Here is a 16,926-nt window from a genome sequence, read left to right on the forward strand (position 1 = left end):
TACAGATGGTGAGTTTGGCCGACCAGTACATCTCCCATGTCAATGCCAAGTTTCCTGGCTCAGTGCATGACGCTTACATTCTGAGGAATAGCAGCATCCCTTATGTGATGGGGCAACTCCAGAGGCACCGTGTGTGGCTAATAGGTGAGGACAAGGACCCTATACCCTGTGAATAGTTGTCTGGGTCTGGGGGTTTTCCCTACGGGTTAGTGTGTGTCTAACAGTTTTCCCTCAACATGGTGACTCTGGGTACCCCAACCTGTCATGGCTACTGACCCCAGTGAGAAATTACAGGACAAGGGCAGAGCAACGCTACAATGAGGCACATGGGTGAACTAGGAGAGTGATTTAACGGACCTTCTGCCTCCTGAAGGCCAGGTTCTGGTGCCTCCATATGACAGGTGGTTCTCTCTACTACTCACCAAAGAAGGTGTGCCAGATCATCGTGGCCTGCTGTATGCTGCACAACCTGTCTTTGCGACGACAGGTTCCTTTTCTGCAGGAGGATGGCCCAGATGGAGGTCTTGTGGCAGCTGTGGGCAGTGAAGAAGAGGAGGCAGAACAAGAGGACATTGACAAGAGAAACAACGTTATCCAGCAATACTCCAGTGAGACACAGGTAAAAAGATATCACTGTCTCACACATCTCATACAATTGTTTGACCTATCATAAGTCTGTCATTTTCACCCAGTGTATGGACCCTGACTTGTCACTTTGCCTTCCCATTTAACAGATGTGGGTCCCACTGTGTGACCTCTACTATATTACCTCATGGACTAGAGCTGTGTTACATCGGTATGTTGACAATAAATTTGACATTGCTATATTCCATAGGTATTGCAAATACACTTTTGTGAAAGCACAGACTGACTCCAGATTGTTTTGTGATTCAAGGTTGTTTATTTCTGTGCAAATAAGTGGAAGGGGTTGTAAAATGGTCAGGGGTGATGGTGGAGGAATGTCCATGGCAGAATCCAGTCTATTTGTTTCACAGGTGCATTGTCCAAAGGGGCATAGGAAGTGGAGCTTTGGCAGTTTAAGGATGGACAGGGTGACAAAGTGGAACAGAAGGATGTCATTCAGGGGGGTCTCATTTCCTGGCAGGTGTCTTGGCATTGTTCTCTGTCATGTTCCTGGATCTCAGGGACCGTTTGCGGGCTGGTTCTCCATCTGCAGGGGGTGGGGTGTTGGTGTTGTTGGTCTGTCCACTAGCACCGGCAGAAGTGGAGGGCTGTTCATCATCCCCCTAGTGTCAGAGGCCCCTTGTTGTGCCACAGTGTCCCTCCTGGTGTTGAAAAGGTCCTTCAGCACCCCTACAATGGGGACCATGGTGGTGTTGATGGACTTGAGTTCCTCCCTGATCCCCAGATTGTCTTCCTCCTGAAGCCGCTGGGTCTCCTGAAAGTTGGCCAGTACCATTGCCATTGTCTCCTGGGAATGATGGTACGTTCCCATGATGTTTGAGAGGGCCTCGTGGAGAGTGGGTTCCCTGGGCCTGTCCTCCCCCTGTCACACAGCTGTCCTCCCAGTTCCCCTGTTTTCCTGGGCCTCTGTCCCCTGAACTGTGTACCCACTGCCACTGCCCCCAGGTCCCTGATGTTCTTGGGGTGGTGGGTTTGCCTGGGTTCCCTGTCGTGGTGGACACACTGCTGCTTGACGTGTCCTGGGGACAGAGGGATGGGCCCGCCAGGTGGGTGCTATGCTGGTGTTTCCTGAGGGGGGAGGCTCTGTGGTGACATGTGCCAGTATCAGGGGAACTGACTGTCCCAAGGTCCCAGACGGGCCGGGCTGGTCATCTTGATCCAGTTGGACAGAGCTGCTGTCATCACTGTGGGCCTCTTCCAGGGGGGGAATGGACATGTCTGGAACCTCCTGTCCAGTGACATTGGGTAGGGGTCCTGCAGGGGTGTAAAGGCATGATTTTTGCATCTATGTGTGCCATTGTGTGCAATGGGTGAGTGACCCTGTACGCCAGTGCTTGCATTCTTGTCTAGGACCTTGTGTGATAATTAGTTTGGGGTCTGTGTGGGTATCTGTTGTGGACATGCTTTGGTGTTGCATGCAGGGCTTGGTGTTGGGATGGGTGGGTTGTGATAGTGGGACACTTGTGAGGTGTTGGAGTGATTGGGGGTGAGGGTGGGGGTATGTGATAGCATGCAAGTAGGGTGGGGGATGTAATAGTTAAGAGTTGACTTACCAGAGTCCATTCCTCCTGCTCACTGTTCTCCTCCATAGGACACGTCTGCTGGGGCAGGTGATGAGATGGCGGCATCCTCCGGTGTACAGACCGCTTGTGGACCTGTCGACAATGGAAGAGAGACACGTAATAGTCACCTACAGACTTGATCGTGCAACAATCCATGAACTGTGTGCCCAGTTGGAGCAAAACCTGATGTCAGCAATCTGCCATCCACAGGGATACCCCCTTTAGTGCAGGTGCGGAGGGAGGTGGGGGTCCGCCACCAGTCCTCTGTACTGCAAACTGGTGTCTTGAGACCACAGAACGTACCTTCCCCCATAGGTCGTTCCACCTCTTCCTGATGTCATCCGTGTTCTTGGATGCTGTCCCACTGCGATGACCCTGTCGACGATTCTGTGCCATAGCTCCATCTTCCTAGCAATGGAGGTGTGCTGCACCTGTGATCCGAATACCTGTGGCTCTACCCAGACGATTTCATCAACCATGACCCTGAGCTCCTCCTCAGAGAACCTGGGATGTCGTTGAGGTGCCATGATGTGGTGTGGGTGATGTGTGAGGTGGTGTCGGTTGTGATGTGTGAGGGGATGTGTTTGTGTGTGTTGTCTGAGGTGCGTGGATGGTATGTGAGTGATGGTGTAGTGCCTGTGGATGATAGTGTTGTTTCTGGTGGTGTCTCTCTCTGGCCTTCTTTCTCAATTTTGGTTTGTGGGTGATGTGGGTGTGTGTTTTATATTGGATTGGGTGTGTGGAAGTGGTGTGTGTATGTGTATCAGGTGTGTGTATTTCGATTTAGCCAATGTGGTTGTGTTTTGTAAATGTGTGTGTATTTTGAGCCAGCGGTGTGTACCACCAATGGAATACAGCGGTTGAAAGACCGCTGTGTGGATTCATGGGTTATGATAGTGTGGGCAGATACCTGTTGGCGTGAAGGAGTGGATTTTGTTATCACCAGTTTATCACTGACCTTTGGTGTGGCGGACTTGTATGGGTGTCTGGATTTTGGCGGATTCCGAGCTGTGGGTCGTAATAGCTGTAGCGGAATTCCGCCGATGCAGCGGTGTGTTGGCGGTCTTCTGCACAGCGGTATGCGGGATTTACCACCAATGTTGTAATGACAGCCTTTAACCGATGTATTATGTGCATAAGTGGCGGATTAGTAGAGCACGCATATGGAAAAGTGTTAGACTGTAATGCAGTAGTGAACAAGAGGAAAACTTTCTAGCATAGAATTGTCCCCTCTGGAACAGAAGAGTCCAGAGTAGTAAAATGCACATGTGAAGGGTGAAGACAAATAGAGACGTAGTGAGGACCACATCGGCTCGTGTACTGATTACAATCTGCCAAATTACCCAAGCTCCTTGGATGTCAATTCATTAATGACATAAGTAATAAGAAGTATTGGCATGGAAAACATACCTATATTCTGCCATATGCGGTCAAAGACACAGAGTGCAAAAATGAAAGGCCATGATAAGCCTAAAGGTAAAAGGTAGAAAAAAAGCATTACTTTTGTGATAAATTGTGTATCTTCAGTACAACAGACCATCTAGTGAGACACAACTATTTAGTACAATCAGAGATGCCAAAGCAATGTTATGACGGATAATCATGTTTATAATCAAAAGAGCATACTCTTTCTATAATTCACGAGAGATCTGGAGCGGACCATGTCACCTCGTATTGTGTAAAAATACCCATTATTTAAAAACCTTATATAGTGGCAAGTTATAAAACTACTATCAGCAACCCAATGATAGAGAGTTTGTCCAAACCATGTATGATAAGCAGTAAAACCACAATCCAATGTCCCAATTACAATTTGAAGTGAAGTAAATTGCATTGAATACATGTAAAGAGAGCCAAAACATCCATGTGATATTGGTGGAGTGGTAAATGCTGCGTCTATCCCCCAAAAATATAAGTTGAAAGTAGAATAATTAGATGAGCCATGCAACAAATAACAGCCAAGTTGAAAGGCCTCCTACACAACGGCAGACCCAATTAGTTGTGAAAAAAGACTAGTATGGCTGCATTTTATATCAAGAATGCTCTGTGCAGTGTCTTTTAACAGCGTTCTTAAAGTAGGAAATGCCAGGTGAGCACTGATGGATAAAGGCTGTTCATTAAAATAGAGAGAAGACATGGGTTCCTGACCGGAGGGAGTGAAAGCAGACGCCATCTCAAGACAGTACATAGTTAAGAGGAAGGCACCATGCTTGTGTATTGGGTCTATTTACACAGTACATTAATATGAAGTATACCTGTATAGTGTGCAGATTATTTCAGTGTCATTAGTTTTACCAAAAAATCAACAATACGATGATATGACGTAATTGGAATTGCACTGGAGTTGTGTAGTAGTGTATTATTGATATAGGTAAAGGATTATTGTAATGCAATGGTGGTGTGACAACGGAAAGAGACACATACAAATACCATCATGAGCAGCACAAAACCAGATTATGACAGCATTTCCTATGTGTTAATTGTTGAAGCATTACAGCATTGTAGTATGTTGCTATCTACTTCCTGACGATTATTTGATTTTCATCGCGCATAGAGTAATTGCTACAAACATTTGTAACACACCACTTATGAAATAAAAAGGGTCATGTATCAGAATAGCTTTTTGTCTGCAATAAGAGGACTAGATACAAACAAAGGTAGAAAGTAAGAAAACACCACTGAGAGAAATATGTATAAATATTGATAGGAAATATCTAAAATTGGTATCTTTTGTTCAAATACATCTCTCTGTGCATCGAAAAAAAATGGGTAATTTAGCACATCTCAGATAGTCCCCCAATTGTTGCAAAAGAATGTATGGTCTTTAGGGGAGAAGACAGGGGCACAGCGTAAAAATATTCCAAAATGGCCAGCCCGAAAAATAGCAACAGACAGGAGAGATATAAGTAGAAGTAACTGTTTCTTCCAGGAAAACATGTAGGTCCTTTTCAATATTGAGACCCTTTTCCACAGCTCTAAGTCTGATAAACCATTTGCTTTCCATACATCTCAAAACAGTACTTTGTTACCACCCCCTGGGAGAACACCTATTGAGTCAATACCATGAAAAGTGATTCCCAAGATTTTTCTTTTTCCATTTGTGGTATTGTAGTGAACAGCAAAGGGATAGTTCCTGTTGTTATGTCTAATCACCCTTATATGTTTTTGTATACTCTCCTTGAGTGGCCTGATTGGGCTACCCACATAGATACAACAGCACACAAATATTAGGCATTAAACAATGTATCTAGTATTGCAATTGATAAATGTTGGGATTGTATACAAGACCTCAGTGTTTTACTGAAAGTTTACCGTCCTGTCCACAATAAAAGATATTGCAATGTCCACATTTGCTAACAATTGGGTAACCATGTATCTTTGATTACATGTGGCAGGAAACTGTGACAAAGAACGTCTCTCAGTGTCTCTATGTGTAATTTTGAGTTTGGAAGTGAAGCCTTCCTTTAAGGTATTCTCCGCAAGTGAGAAGGACCAATGTTTCTGCAAGATTTTGTAAATCTGAGGACTGAGGGAACTATGTGGAGTAACAAGAATCAGATTATTGTGTTTTCTACTTTTTTTTCAGTAGAAGTAGTAAGAAGGGTGTCCCAATGTATTTTCTTGATCTTGTTACTGGCCGCAATTATTAAACTAGTAAGGTATTCTCATTTGGTAAATCGCAGCTCCATCTGACGTAATTCACTGAGAAATTCTATATCGTGACTGCAGTTGCGTCTAAGTCTGGTGGCTTCTTCATAAGGAATAGCCTGAATTTGTAATTGCGGATGGGAACTTTTGGCATGTAGGATAGAGTTACAGGCTGTGGGTTTTCTGTAAATCCACAAACATATTTTATTCCTGACAATCTATAAGGCAACATCCAAGTAGTTGATTTGAGAGGCACTATGTTGACTTGAGAAATTACTATTATAAATATTGTTATTGCGATGTTGGTTGAAAAGGCCAGACCAGAACATAAGTACATCATCGATATATCTGCCCCAATAAATGACATGTTAGATCAATTATGAAGGACAATTCTGCCATAAATGTACTTTCTCCCCCCAAAAAAGATGAAGAGAATTTGGCCCTCATGGCTACTCCCTGTGTTTGTTTGTACCAAACCCCATCATGTGTGAAAACATTGTTATTCAATACGGTTTCAATTAAGTCCATCAGCACATTAGAGCGTTCGAGCAAAGTTCCATCATGATTGTCCATAAAATGCTGTATTGCATTTAAGCCGTCAGCTGTAGAGATGCTGGTGTATAGTGAACACACATTAAAAGTGACCAAGAAGTGTCCCTCTGTCCAACCAGTGTCACTTATTTTGCATAGCAGGTCTTTGGTGTCCCTAATGTATAAAGGCAAATTCTATACAAAAGGTTGTCGATACTCAGATAATTTCTCCTTGGGTGATCCTATTCCTGAGATGGTCGGCCTCCCTGGTAGAAAAAAGTCTGTTTTGTGTAACTTGAGAACAATGTACATACAGGATGATATGGGTGTGGGATTGTAAATGTACCAATATTCCATATCTGTAATAAGGTATAGATCTTTCTAGTGACTCAATGTTCTCCTGTACGGTATTGCTAACCTCATTCAAGGGGCTGTATTAAGCCAACAGTATGCGGAAGTGTCAGCTAATTAACAATAAATCTCTTTGATGTAGCCTTCATATTCATCAGGACTATATTGCCCTTTTTTAGGGTCTTTAGTGATGACATTTTGGGGCATATTTATACTCCGTTTGCGCCGGATTTGCGTCGTTGTTTTTTACGCAAATCCGACGCAAAACTAACTCCATATTTATACTTTGGCGTTAGACCCGTCTAGCGCCAAAGATCTTGGAGTTTGCGTCATTTTTTAGCGTGGACAACTTCCTTGCGTTAATGATATGCAAGGTAGGCGTTCCCGTCTAAACAATGACTCCGAGGCATGTGTGACGTATTTATACTCCCGGGCAAAAATGACGCCCGGGAGTGGGCGGGTCAAAAAAAATGACGTCCAGCCGCTTTAGCGTCATTTTTTTGCACCTGGTCAGGGCAGGCGTTAAGGGTCCTGTGGGCTCGGAAGGAGCCCAGAGGTGCCCTCCCATGCCCCCAGGGACAACCCCTGCCACCCTTGCCCACCCCAGGAGGACGCCCAAGGATGGAGGGACCCATCCCAGGGAATTTAAGGTAAGTTCAGGTAAGTATTATTATTATTTATTTTTTGGCATAGGGGGGCCTGATTTGTGCCCCTCTACATGCCACTATGCCCAATGACCATGCCCAGGGGACAGAAGTCCCCTGGGCATGGCCATTGGGCAAGGGGGCATGACTCCTGTCTTTGCTAAGACAGGAGTCATGTCAATGGAGGGTGGGAGTAAAAAAAAATGGCGCAAATCGGGTTGAGGCAGATTTTTTGCCTCAGACCGACTTGCCCCATTCTTTGACGCCCAAGCTCCATTTTCCCCTACGCCGGCGCTGCCTGGTGTGGGTCATTTTTTTTTACGCAGACCAGTCAGCTCCGCCGGCTAACGTCATTCCATAAATAAGGCGCCCGCATGACGCTTTGGAATGGCGTTAGCCGGCGTTACATTTTTAGACGCACAACTGCGTTGGCGCAGTTGTGCGCCAAAAAGTATAAATACGGCCCTTTGTGTTTTTGAAAGATAGTATAATGCCTCTATATCTTCCCTGGTTATATTATGTTGAATAGTCCAGCATCCTGTAATGTATTGATCTTCTAATTTGGAGAGATCCATGGTTACCCGTTTGTAAAAAATGTCAATAACATTATCAGGAGGGAGACATGGTGTGAATGTAGCTGAAGTTTTTAGTCAACTATACACCTTCGGATTGGAATCTTTGTTTAGGTCTTTTCGAATGTCTAGAATATAGGGACATAAATCAGAAATGTGTTCTACGGACAAAATCGTTTGTATGTCTCTAATAACTGATTTTATTACAAGGCAAAATATTGGTGGGAATGGAGAAAGATGGATATGTTAGTGTGTGCAAAAACAAGAAGTGATGGACGGAATGCTGAACATTGTCAAACATTCACCCCCAGTACAGTGATCTGGGCCTAAATACATTGTTTTTTTGCTGCCCATGCAATTCCAGTTTGAACCCAGCCATATGCAAATCAGTCTTGAACCTGTTCCCCATGGGAACAGTCCAGCCCGAACTGCTAGGCCAGGACTTCCCTGGACTGGAAACAAGCATCCTGGGACCGGTTTCGGGGTTTTACCCCTCATCAGCCAGGCTAGCTTGAAGCCAGTGGCATGTGAAGCACGGGACCCACGTCTGGGCATACCCTTCCCACTTAGGGCGACAAAGCAAAAACAAGAAGTGATGGACGGAATGCTGAACATTGCCAAACATTCACCCCCAGTACAGTGATCTGGGCCTAAATCCATCATTTTTTTGCTGCCCATGCCATTCCAGTTTGAACCCAGCCATATGCAAATCAGTCTTGACCCTGTGCCCCATGGGAACAGTCCAGCCCGAACTGCTAGGCCAGGACTTCCCTGGACTGGAAACAAGCATCCTGGGACCTGTTTCGGGGTTTCACCCCTCATCAGCCAGGCTAGCTTGAATCCAGTGGCATGGGAAGCACGGGACCCACGTATGGGCATACCCTTCCCACTTAGGGCAACAAAGCAAAAACAAGAAGTGATGGATGGAATGTTGAACATTGTCAAACATTCACCCCCAGTACAGTGATCTGGGCCTAAATCCATCGTTTTTTTGCTGCCCATGCCATTCCAGTTTGAACCCAGCCATATGCAAATCAGTCTTGACCCTGTTCCCCATGGGAACAGTCCAGCCCGAACTGCTAGGACAGGACTTCCCTGGACTGGAAACAAGCATCCTGGGACCGGTTTCGGGGTTTCACCCCTCATCAGCCAGGCTACCTTGAATCCAGTGGCATGGGAAGCGCCGGACCCACGTCTGGGCATACCCTTCCCACTTAGGGCGACAAAGCAAAAACAAGAAGTGATGGACGGAATGCTGAACATTGTCAAACATTCACCCCCAGTACAGTGATCTGGGCCTAAATCCATTGTTTTTTTGCTGCCCATGGCATTCCAGTTTGAACCCAGCCATATGCAAATCAGTCTTGACCCTGTTTCCCATGGGAACAGTCCAGCCCAAACTGCTAGGCCAGGACTTCCCTGGACAGGAAACAAGCATCCTGGGACCGGTTTCGGGGTTTCACCCCTCATCAGCCAGGCTAGCTTGAATCCAGTGGCATGGGGAAGCACAGGACCCACGTCTGGGCATACCCTTCCCACTTAGGGCGACAAAGCAAAAACAAGAAGTGATGGACGGAATGCTGAACATTGTCAAACATTCACCCCCAGTACAGTGATCAGGGCCTAAATCCATGTTTTTTTGCTGCCCATGCCATTCCAGTTTGATCCCAGCCATATGCAAATGAGTCTTGACCCTGTTCCCCATAGGAACAGTCCAGCCCAAACTACTAGGCCAGGACTTCCCTGGACTGAAAACAAGCATCCTGGGACCGGTTTCGGGGTTTCACCCCTCATCAGCCAGGTTAGCTTGAATCCAGTGGCATGGGAAGCACGGGACCCACGTCTGGGCATACCCTTCGCACTTGGGGCAACTTTACCAACACAAAAGGATGATGGACAGAGTGCTGACAATGCAAACACTCACCCCCAGTCACAGATCTGGGTTTAATCCATTGTTCTTTTGCTCACCATGCCACCCCAGTTTGGACCCAGCCATATGCAAATCAGTCTTGACCCTGTTCCTCATAGGAACAGTCCAGCCCGAACTGCCAGGCCAGGTCCTCCCTGGACCGGAAACAAGCATCCTGGGACCGGTTTCCGACCCCCTCACCGCCATCCTGTTCCTGGCGGTTCCGACCGCCAGGAACAGGATGGCGGTGAGGGGTGTCGTGGGGCCCCTGGGGGCCCCTGCAGTGCCCATGCCAATGGCATGGGCACTGCAGGGGCCCCCGTAAGCGGGCCCCACTTTGAATTTCAGTGTCTGCATAGCAGACACTGAAATTCGCGACGGGTGCTACTGCACCCATCGCACCCTTCCCACTCCGCCGGCTCCATTCGGAGCCGGCTTCCTCATGGGAAGGGGTTTCCCGCTGGGCTGGCGGGTGGCCTTCTGGCGGTCGCCCGCCAGCCCAGCGGGAAACACAGAATGGCCGCCGCGGTCTTTTGACCGCGGTGCGGTCATTCGGCGGTTCCCGCCAGGCGGGCGGCTCCCGCCGCCCGCCGGGGTCTGAATGACCCCCATAATATGTTGTACATCTATCACTAGATAAGGGTTCTACCAATCTAAAGAGTGCAGAGCATAGTCTTTCATCCTTATTCTGCTTAATTGCATGAACCAGAGAATGTAAAGATAATAGTGCATTGAGAGCTACATTGGCATAGCAGTTGATTCCAGATATGTTTAAAAGCTGATATCCTACTACTTTACCACCTTTTGTACTGTTGTTTTTCTTCAATACTTGTTTCTTTGTTTTTTACCTCTCCTTCTCAAGAATGTCAGCAAGATTCTTCAAAATCGTTTGTTTTGGTAATAATCTAGATTTTTCATAGACTGGGTACTGTCCTAAATGAGTTGTATACTGGTCTCTTAAATGGTTATACTGTATCATACAACTTGAATCAACATTTGCTTTACTGTCATCAAAGCCTATTATATACAATCCGGGCAGAGTTCTAATTCATGTTAAAGCCACAAATGACATCCATTCCCTGAATACAATACTACCAATGTTAATACATTTGGAGTCTACACCTAGGCTTTGAGACTTATAAAATGTTACAGTATATGCTAAACAAATTGGAAACTGCTTTCTGCAAACATAGAAGTCTTTTACATGCAAGAAATATGCAACAGACCTTGCTATCTGCTTTACACCTGCATCATCATCAAATTTAATTGATAATAATTCAACTTAATTTCTATTTGGGTACAAAATGAAATCAATTGTTTTGCCCATAGTTTCATTAGTTAATCCTTCTTCAACATTTAAATTTCCGGTTCAGCATGCAGAGAGACGGTGCGGCAATGCGAAGGGGATGAGCAGGGGGATCGCGGCCTGTGCTTCTGGCTGGGAGCCATTGGTCATTGGCTCTGGAGGGGCCTGGAGGGGCCTGCAGTCACTAGCACCCCCTTGCTCTGAGACGACGGCAATTTCTCCGGTCTCCAACCCTGTGGTGCCTAGCTGCGCGAGCGGGTGCAGAAGTGGTGCCGTGGGCAGAGGTGGCTTGCCCAGCCCGCAGCTCAGCCATGACCCTCCCGCCGCTTCATACACAATCTAGGCAGAACTGCCAGCCGCTCCTGTGTGCCTGTGTGCCTATCCTGCTGTCAATCCTGCTCGGTTGTCCCTCTCGAGTGCTCGGGGAAGCAGTGAGGCAGCGGAGAGCAGCAGAGAGCGCAGTGGACCACCCACCCACCTGCCTGCCCCCACCTGCTGTCTGCTGCCCAGCCTGTGCCCAAGGGAGTGCAGAGAGCGCAGTGGAGTGCCCAAGGGGGGGAGGATACGGGGACAATATCAGCCGGTGGACCATGGACCCTGGACAAGGGACAACAGACAACAATTGGAATTGTGGTGGCCCAGGAACACAGGAGCACACGGTAAGGGTGTGTGTGACTGTCTGTGGCAAGTGCATTGGATTTAGTCACCACTGCTGAGTGTGTGCCCCACTCCCCTGCAAAGTGGCCAGCTAGGTTGGGTGCAGCTTGTAGGGCTGGCTGGAGGGACCCACTCCCCCCTATTCACCCTTACTCATACCCCTTTCCTCAGTTGGTCACACCTTCATAAAGCAAGCAAGCAAGCAACCATTCAAACATCAAACAACTAAGTAACTAGCAAAGCTTATACCTGCTCGGCTATCGAAGTCACCTAGCCACATAGCAACTCGGCTCCACAATAAGCCAGCTCAACCGAGAAGCCATCTGTTATTCTTATTGTATATATTGCCATACTGCCCACATTTGTCCTAACTGCGGATAGCAGAGATGAGATCAGGCAAAATATGAGACAGGACCTCACCTATAAGCAAGAGAAAGAAGGAGGAACTTCTGCCCGCCGGAATTCAAACAAAAAGGAGAGCAGGAATAGACAACAGAGTCTATCCTGCAAGGTCACCTAGGAACCCTTCCATGAGTTCCCAGAACCCCTCCACCTCGCTTATTGAGCCTTCGTCTATACAGGATTTTGTAATCGCAGAGGCTATAGCCAAGCCATTCAATGAGACCATTAGTCTCCAGTCTGGGGGGATGGCCTCCCCAGCTCCAGCTAAGTCTCATAAAATAACAGACTAATTTGGGGCAACAAACAGGATTTCCCCTCTCAATATTGGCTCAGGATCAGGCCCTCGACCAGAGAAGGAGCCCAGAGGATAATGGAAACTATCCCCCGCCTCCACCACTCTCTCCCATCATCATCATTCTGGAGGGCATAACCATAAGGGCTAGCACCATGGACTCAAAAGACACCAAAACTCATATATTGCTCCCCTACATCGGAGGGGGGGCATCGGCCACTATAAGGGACCAGTACTATACCCTCTGGTGTGGGAAAACCCATCTGAACAGCATCCTGCCTCTTCTTGTCCTCAGGGTGATAAGGACAATACCCCACGGGGAGTGGGGAGAGAGGTGCAAAAGTCCCCCCCAAGGAGGTTTAGACCTAAATACTATCAGTTTCCCACCATCAGTCTGAAAAATGCAGGAGGAGCCAGCGTTAAGGGCACTGGGAGAAGCTGGGGGTGCATGGTGATCCACTTAGATTACTTAAGCCCTTTGGGCATCCCAAAGAAGTGACTCTAACGAGCCCGCTGCTACCCTGGCACCTGCAACGGACATATGGGCGGCAAATTTGAACTTGATGCAGACAACAGTACCAGCTCTGCAGTTGCAGTCTCACAAAATGGACATCCAGGTAGATCTGTTAAACACCCTGGCAGTTTTTGTCACCGGAACTGATTAAACTCACTAATAACAAGAATTTTAAAAAAACAACTGAAGGACTTCACTATTATCTCTTGTAAGGAGGTAGTAAATCGCATGGGCCGATTGCCAGTAATCTTCAAAGATATTCTGAAGGAGATTCGCCGTTCAAGCAAAGAAGAAAGCATGGATATGGAGCCTCATTGCCATTGGGGCTGCCCTTAACTCTTAAACCTCTAACACCCTCAGAGGAGAACCAGAATAGCCCGCAAGAACCACCAGCTACAAGGATAAGTAACTCAGCGGGGAACGCAATCAGGAAAATTGTTCCGGTTGCCTAAGGAAGTGCCCTGAAACATTCATCCCAAACAATAGAACCGAGGGATCTGGAAGGGCAGACCTGCCACCGATTGACTAAGAGAGAGAGGAAGTGGGCTAGGAAGGGCAGAAAGAATACCCAGGTGGCGTCAAGAGTTGACTCAGAAATGTTACCTCATATAGTGCAGGAGCAGGATGTGGGGACAATAAGCCCCCCACCGACAATGCAGCCCTGGACATTAGACCATGAGGGGCTTTTGCACCCCGACCTGGCAATGTAAGAGACTGAGCCGGTGGGTAAGGCTCGGCTCTCCCAGGACCAGCAAACAACCAACTTATCACGTCCCTTTGTACCTACTCAGGTTGAGTTGAGGCCCACCCCGAACCAAAGTAGAAGGGGCAGATGCGACAGTATAGAACCGCCATTTAAGGGCAGATACAGCGGAGATTACAATAGCACAGTCAAACTTGGCGGACAGCTTAAACTGGGCCATGCTGGATCGAGGCCCGCAAGATGTGCTCAACCACTCCACTATTCTCAAATTAATAAATGCGCTCCTGGACCTGGCACCAGTGAGTTCTGATGACATTGCCGCCATAAAATTCATTCAAGCGCAGGGTAGCCAGTATGCAGGCCCAACTACTGTGATATTTGCATCTCCGGAATTACCAATGCAAATCATAGCAAAAAGAAGCATCCTAAAAGACTGGGGAATTGAGGTATGCTTCTATTTAGGAGAAAGATACTCACACCTTTTACTGCAGAGAAGTCACATGAACAGAAAAAAAACAGCCACCTGGTCCGTCCTACAAGGATTAACTGGGAAGCCCCAGGCTGAAGTACCTGGCCACGATCTGCCAGGACAAGGTGCAGCACATCCACTAGATTTAGAAATAGAAATAAGGGAAGAAGAGGGTCGGAGAAGGAAAACAGCTAGACAACCCCCAAGAGATGGCCATTCACCAGACAGTTGGTCTTGGCTTCCAACAGTGCTAGCCCCCAGATTACCCCAAAAAGCCGGAATGACAGCTCAGCAAACAACTCCGATGCAAGGATCATTAAGTATCCTCTCATGGAACATGGGGGGTCTTCAGTCGAAGATAGAAGATGCAGAGATTATCAAATTCCTGAGCTCCTTGAATATCATAATGCTGCATGAAACATGGGCACTTACGAATCTTCCCCTAATTGGTTATGAGGAGTTTAATAAACCTGCAGTGAAACACAACACGTTTGGAAGGGCAAAAGTAGGTCTGTTTATTTATATCAACTCTAAGCTTGCGGTGAAACCATCCGGAGGACAGATGGGAGATCAGCCGTTCTGTTGGTTAATTTGGATAATTGGGCAAAAATTACTCATGATCCTTTGGTCCTGATCAGTGTATACATTAATCCCAAAAATAAACATTTGAAGCCAATATTCTGTTAAAACATCTACTCCACATAAAAGATGCATATAATCCTGCCTACTGGCTAATCCCTAGGAATTTTAATCTTAATCTATTCCACATACCAAGTGAGGACCACGTACAATTAGCGGTTCCATTGCCCATTCAAAATCTACCACTCCGGATAAAGAAAGACAAAGTTGGTACTAAGCTAATTAACAGCTGTGAGTTAGCAGGTCTCTTGGCATTAAATGGGCGGCTACCGTCAGACACACTCCCAGCCTGGACAAGAGCTACAGAAAGGGTGGGCTAATATCTAGATTATACCCTGGTAAATGCCCCCCCTATTCAACCTTGTGAGGGATTTTAGAATTCAAGACCATTCAGTAAGTGACCATAATCCACCAATAATTACAATCCGGAGCCAAGTGCCTATCCAGGAAGAAACAAACCTCCTCAATGGGGAACTTTGTTCTGAAAACTTAAAGCAACTAAAATGGAGCTCATATTCGGTTGCAGCCCAAGCAGAGGAAGCTGTTGGGAAACTGGAAAATGTGGCTAATGATCCATTAAGAGTAGTTGCCATATGGGAGTCCTTCACAGAAAGCCTCAGTAAGCAATCTCTAGGGAGGGGCAGGTTTAGTGGGGAATACCTGGGGCATAGAAAGATCATATTCATACCACGGGCAATACGACTGAGGAAATCGGGAGTGAATAGGCTTCAGAGACAATTACAGAAACATCCGACTGATTCATTAATTTAAAAAACTCTACAGAAAGAAAGAAAACTACTGAAGAGGGGCATTTGGCTTTTTAAACAATCAAAGTAGGAAACATTATGGGCAAGATTACATTATGCATAGACACTGGCAAACTTCAGTCGGTTCTGGAGCTTGATTAACAACATTGAGAAAGACCCGAGATATGCGAACCGCACAAATATCACAGAGCAGGTATAGGTGGGATATTTGAAATCTCATTTTAAAGAAACATCCCCAACAGATATCAGCCTAGGCCAATAGAAGACAGCTGCGGATAATAGGGAGCCTGCAGCACCTAGAACGGTGGGCTATGGACAAAGGCAGGCGCCCTATTAAACAAACAGGTTTTACAAAAAAACAGGGCACGTTAACAAACCTTATGATATTAAGGCCCTCATTACAACCCTGGCGGTGAGGGATAAAGTGGCGGTAATACCGCCAACAGGCCGACAGGAGCAAAAATTGAATCACGACCACGGCAGAAACCACTCAGATAGACAACTACTTTAACACACTGACCGCCCGGGCAGAATCGAAAAGCACCACAGCGGTAACCGCCAACAGCCAGACAGAAGACAATGTAATTCCCACTCTATTTTGACTGGCCTATCCGCCACCTTTTCAGGGGCTGTGCCGATGACATCAAAAGCCTGGTAGAAACAGATCTCAGAAGTCAAAGGGCTCACCTGTGGAGACTCAGAGAACAACCACAACGTCATGGAGTCCGAGCTGCAAGTTTTCCCCATGCTCATCTACCTTCTGCTTCATTATGAACACCAACGCCGGCGAAGACAACCACTGTGAGTACTTCTCCCTGGCAAACAGGGGAGTGGGGAGGAAAGAGAGAGTGACACACACACGCAACATGCAACACCCCCAACACCATACACACAACCAGATGCATATTTACCCCTTACCCCTCAGGAATAATGCAAGGACTAAATGATTTAAAGAAAGTGATTTTAATATGATGAAATACTACAAATAAGTGCATCAAAATCTGAATGTATATACATATTTACAAATGTAGGGAAACTGCCCAGTCCTCAAGGTCCGTGGGCCACAGGGCCACAACACATAGGCCAAGGCACCATCTCACTCCTGCAACAACTAAGAGAGAACATTGCAGGGGCATCAGGTCAAAAATAGCCAGGCACCTCAGGGGGACGTGGAATGGGGGGGTACCTCAGCCGGAAGATGGCACAACACCACTGGTCCTGGAGCGGGGTAACATGCCTTGTGTGCTGTCCTGGGGAGTTCAAGGCCACAGTCTCTCAAGTGGGAGGTTTGCCCACTGCTTGTTCCTGGGGAGTG

Source organism: Pleurodeles waltl, chromosome 1_2 (genome assembly GCF_031143425.1).
Source record: "Pleurodeles waltl isolate 20211129_DDA chromosome 1_2, aPleWal1.hap1.20221129, whole genome shotgun sequence".
In the NCBI taxonomy this organism is placed as follows: Eukaryota; Metazoa; Chordata; class Amphibia; order Caudata; family Salamandridae; genus Pleurodeles; species Pleurodeles waltl.